The sequence below is a fragment of the Callospermophilus lateralis genome, unplaced genomic scaffold (genome assembly GCF_048772815.1).
Source record: "Callospermophilus lateralis isolate mCalLat2 unplaced genomic scaffold, mCalLat2.hap1 Scaffold_1552, whole genome shotgun sequence".
Taxonomy (NCBI): domain Eukaryota; kingdom Metazoa; phylum Chordata; class Mammalia; order Rodentia; family Sciuridae; genus Callospermophilus; species Callospermophilus lateralis.
In genome coordinates this window covers 365,368-371,431 of record NW_027512663.1, presented here as the reverse complement: position 1 = coordinate 371,431, position 6,064 = coordinate 365,368, and positions in this window count along the sequence as shown.

Sequence of the window (6,064 nt, the reverse complement as noted above, 5' to 3'; positions counted from 1 at the left end):
TTGTATTGGATATTTTCCTCATATGCATGAGTAGATCATCACTCAACTGATTATTTCTGATACACCATCTGAAGTTCTTTGTTTTTTTCTTTCTACATGAAGGACTCTTGCTTCAGTTACTGTGCTGAAAATTGTAGCTCCTATGATTTCCTAAAACTCTAAACTCAGGGAGTATGTGTTTAGTGATTGGGTTTCTCTTTACAGCACTACAGCTTGCAAAATTCCTCCAGCAATAAGACAAGGCAATCACAGGGCTCAGCTTATTTATTTTCCATATTTTAGAGACCATCGTTCTTCATTGTCTGAAATGGAATAGCCTGAAAGTCTTTGATTTACAAATATTTGCCCTGATTTTTAGGTGTTTTATGCAAATGTGACAAATGTGGTCTTCCATCTTGGATTTAAGTAGAAGTCTTCCTGAGATATCTTTTAAATCTTAATCTCAAAACAATGCTGGGAATCCATTTGATTTGTGTAGTATTGTCATATGAAAAGCATATACTTTTGCATAAATATTGTTTTGTGTCTTAACCTTAAGAAAATATCTTGACATTTATTTATATATTTTTGGAAAATATCTATTTCCTGACTTGCCATACTTAAGAAAAAAATAAACAAAATAAATCTTTTCCCTGATTATACCCTGTATAATATATTTATAGTCACTCTTTATAGCCACTCTGCCATGGACAAATGATTATTTCTTTTATAACTTGCCAAAATTTTAATCAATGCGATTGCCAAAAAGTGTGATACCTTAATGGAAGGGAAATGTTGTCACTACATTGATTAAAATATTTTAGAAAATGTAGTTCTATCTTCATTTTAACCTTAGTTGCTGTAATTTATGTCATACTTTCCAAGTCTGAGACTTCAGTGCCCACAGTAAACAGTTACTTAATAAATGATTAATTACAATACAATCTCCTGTGCTTTTTCAGTGAGTGAGAAGAAAAATTGAAACAACTGTTTGTATAGTTCACGTTAAAAATAAATAAGCAAAGACAATAAAACTAATATTTGGAATCCCTCTAAATACAACAAGGGCTTAAATCTTTGAGTCAATTCCCCAAACAAATCAATTCACAAATAAACTGTGGTTTCAATTATCTGGGATAATGTCCATGTTCTGTTTTCCTTATATCTGCACATGTTCAAGGGGGATAAGGAGATTAAGACAAGTATCTGAATAATTTAGAAAAGAGTTATAGGCCATGTTAGCAATCGTTAGTCTAGATTTACACATGGCATTTAGCAAGCAAATGGCCCACCACAGACTAAGGTGGGAGTACAGAGCAATTACTTGGTTTTTAATAATTGTGAAAATAATGTTCCTATTGTAAACTTCTCCATAGGGGAAATAGAAGTTTTTAAAGCTAATGGAGGGAAATTTCTCTATTGTTGGTAATGGAGATATACTGCCTAATTGATTCACAAATAGTTTAAAAAATGAAAATATCATTTTAAACTTTTTTGATTTTATTTACATTTACTTTCCTGAATATCTATGTTAGTTATCCATACCATGTAGTTGTGACTGACACTGAGATATGGTACCCAGAGCAGGCCTTTCAGTCTTAACTGACCCATCTGTAGATAGCTCTAGGCTATTTGCTAAAAGCACTATCATTCTTTCAGGTATTGACTTAGCTATACAAAAAAAAAGGATCAGGAAAACCGATATCCAACGACAGATCATTGCATAGATTTAGACAGTGGGGCCAGATATGAGATGATTTGGGTGGAAGATTTTAGCCCAAGAGCATGCTCTCTCACACTTGTTCTCTCTCTCTCTTCCTCTCTCTTTCCCTAGAGTTAGTTGACGGTGATGTCTGCATTACAGCTGTACTTATTCCTCTATCCAATCCCACTTCCTTTTCATTCCTTCCATAGGCATTGCTCTCAAAAACATTTTAATAAGTACTTTCCTCTAATCTTTATGCTGAAGTATGAATGCCAAAGTTATCCTGGAAGTGGTCCAGATAAGGAGCTCATAAGACAGTTTTAAAGATGGACAAATCCCCAACCAGCTCGGAATGAGAACACTATTACAATATATTTGCTAAAACGTTCACTGGAGCCGAATCAGCATCACATACTGGTGGAAGATGACGATACTGCATTTAGTATATCAGGTTTAAAAAATAAGAGGACAATAGTAATATAATGGTATTAGAATTGTATGGATATCACCAAATGCTATTGACATTCTAGATAGAAAAAGCTAATGAAAAGCTTCCACCCCTACAAATAAGCAATATAATCTCCCCTCAGTTAGATTTAATATTAATGAGAGTTAAGTAGGAATATAAATACTGAACTTTGGATCTTCAATATCTCTTTAAAGTCCACATGTTAAAGTCCACATGTGGTCCTCAGAGAGGTACCATTTGGAGGCGGTAGAACCCTTAAGAAATGGGACCTAAGGGGAGATCTTTAGGTCACTGCAGGTATGCCCTTCTAGGGAACTGTAGAACCTCAGTCTCTTTCTCTCATGTTTGCTTCCCAATAATGAGATGGATGGTTCTGCTTCTTTACATTTCTTTCATTAATGTTGATCCCAATACATAGCTTAATAAAAATCCTGTAAACTGAACTCTTAGAATCCACTTCCTAGAAAACAAGACATGCTCCAATGGTGTGATGGAGAGAATATCAAACTGGAGTCATACAAACTAGAGTTTTTAATATCCTAACTAACTGTACATTACTTAACATTCTTGGTTTCCACAGACACCCTTCTCTTCATATGACTTTTTTAAACACAAAGCCAAAGGTCTAGTCTATAAACTGTGGTATAGAATGAATTTTTGGATTACCTCAAATTTGGATCAAAATTCCACTAGTGTTCAAATGTATTAAAAATACAATTTCATATTTGCACATATAAAACTATTAAGGATTTAATTCCTTACCCACTTCAGGAAATGCCAATAGGAAGTATTTTTAAGGTATTCATATAAAATAGCTAAACTCATGCTTTCCTTTTATGACTATCAGGTGACTTCCAAGAAGAGAAGAAACATTTATGTTTCCAGTGTTTTACACATAATCTAAAATAGAAAATTTTAAAAAAATAAGTGTAAGCATTTATAATTCAAATACTATCACCTAAATGCATATTAAAATGAATGACTCTTAGATAGTGTTAATGAACTAAAAGTAATTGCCTTACAAAGTTGAAAGACTAGAATATTTATAAATCAATTATTGATGAGTTGCATTTTTCAAAATAAGTTGCTTCATTACCAGTTACCAGGCAAAGGCTAGCATTATCTTCTAGCTAAAGTAAATTGCTTTTCATTATTCTCAAACTATCTAGACATGCAAATAACCTGTAGTTTCAGGGTATAATCACCCTTTAAAGGATTTTCTTCATAAGTTTTTCTTTCCTTCAAACTAATAGCAGTTTGTGTCTATATCATTTCCTTGTTGACTAATAAAATGACATTAACTGTTCTTGATCAGGAGTTCTTTTTATATCTATTGTTGTTTAACTTTTCATGTATTTAGTTTCTACCTTCTGAACAAAGTTGTAATATTATTGAAGGCAAAAGCATAATTTATATTACACTGATTTTACCATACCATTTAATCATGTACACAGTAATACAATTTTTAAAATTCTCTACCTTGCTTCTACTCAAAATTGGCTATAAATGGATGAAAAAAAAAAACAATCTATGACTTCTTAAGTAAAGCACATACTATATGATTCCTTAGATTTTGCATCATAAAATCAATAAATAGTAACAGTAAAAACAATTGACCCTCTTCTGCAAAAGACAGTATTTCAAATCCTAATATAGTATACTCTAACTTGTGGGATTCTTCAGTAATGCAATTGAGATTCCATATACAGATGAGAAATTAATAAGAAAATTATATGCAAATGTAGCACAGTGAACAAAATCTAGCATATTGAAACTTTCCTACACAATACAATGTAAAACTCTAAGAATACTTTAAATAATAATAAAAGTTTTTATTTAAAAGCCCCACTTAAAGAGAATGTTTGCCAAATTTGAAATTAGCTACTGAGTAAAACCTGGGTGATTCTCAAAGACAAAAACAAATAAAATAAATCCCCAAATAAATTATAGTAATAAATTAGTGCATTTGTTTAAAATGATTTAGTGTTAGAGTTAATTTTAAGTTAAAAATTTACTTCTTGTTTTTCTTGAAAAAAGAGCATTTCCTTGAGAAAATTTTTTAATTTTCTATTAAAAAAAGAAAACACTGCAAAGTAAAACTGACATTCAAAAATTAAAAATAAATCTGAATAGGTTATTGCCAAAATGACAATCTCAAAACACTGGTTTCAAAACTGAGATTTTAACCATTCCTCATAGCTGTTAGCAAATCATGTTTGTAAGTGGATGAGAACAAACTTTCATATAGACCCATTTACATTTTGATTATTAAAACATAGGTTTCTGCTTTTAGCTTTTCATTTCCTTTTTCCCTCAAAATGGCTCATGTTGAATACATTTTAGTGTAAAGATACTGTAGCAATCACATCACTACATGGATGATAATTCAGGAGTTTACAAGGAATAAACAAATCAGCGAAATGAAGGCAATGTGGCTACTAGCCAGAAGGTAATGTTAGCACCTTGATATACAGAATTTATTTCTTCTTTTTTTAATGCATTATTACTGATTATAGGCAGTAAAAGTGGAAAATTTGCAAATAGACCTTCTATTGCATTGGAAGTTATTACATTATCTCAGAAAACATAAAGGATCTGATGGGGAGAAAAGAAAAGTTCATTCTTGTGGAAAATAGGCATATGAGTACAGTGATATGAGGCATGCGTATATTACGGTATTCAGCAGAGGCAGAGTGAATCGTCTTCAAAAGTTGGCTATAGAACAAAGAATAGTCAGGGCACTCATGTGATCATTTTATATTCAGGTTTGCCCAGACGAAATCTCATAAAGTATTTGCTGAAAATTAAATGGAGACAAAGTTGGTTATGCAACCATGAAAAGGAGAGTTTTTCCAGCCAATGGCACTTACGTCCTTTGTAGCTCACCATATCAACAATCAAAATGGGGAGAACAGTGTCGGATTTAAAATGATCTGAGAAAAGCAGACGTTGTGTTTAATTTCAGTTTTTTGTTAATCTGCAATTAAAAAATAAACAGTATATTTACAACTTCCAGAACAGTAAGGGATAAGCCATTTGCTAATCAAAAAATGCAGTAAAAATAAAGTTAAAGCAGAGAAAAATTTCAGGAAAATATAAAGCAAAAAATAAAATAGTAGTATAGTTATTAAAATTAAAAAGTAATTGTAGTAAGTACAAAACAATCCAATTTACCAATGAAAAACAAATATTCCATTATTAATTTTGAAAACCAAAGCTATATAATTAAAAATAAACTTGAATATAAAGATAGAAAAATAGTAAAAAATAAAAGATTAGGAAAAAATACAGGAGGACAAAAACATCATAAAAATGTATTGATAATAATATGGGGTACACTAGAATTTAAGGGAAAATAATGATGCAGAGTGAAAGATACTTAGATTTATCTGGATGTTATAAAATTCTACATCCTGAGTGAATGCAATTATCTATCCTCAAATACATAAAATGGAATTATTAATTGATACATGAAGTGGAAAAAACAATAAAGTGATGTAAAACTTGATGATCTTAATTGACAAATTGATTTCAAAATCAGATTTATATCTATACATGGTTCAAATCTAGCAATTACAGGATCCTTATACTTCTCAAGCATTCAAGAAACATTCACTCTATCAATGTTTAGGTTTTAAAACATGTCTGAAGCTTGGAAAAAATTAATAATATAGCCCATATCCTGTTATTCTAAGTAATTATTTCACATTGAAATAATGAAAAGTAAATAATATTTTAAACAATGTTTATAAGGATAGGGTTAACTTGTAGCTGGTCTATAACAAACTGTGTTTACTGACAGAGACTCAGAAAACCTATCCTAGCCCCTAGTCATACAGAGAGGCATAGATTGTCTTAATTAGTGATACAAAATATGTTGTATAAAGTCTAAACCTTCCCAGAAGTCACTG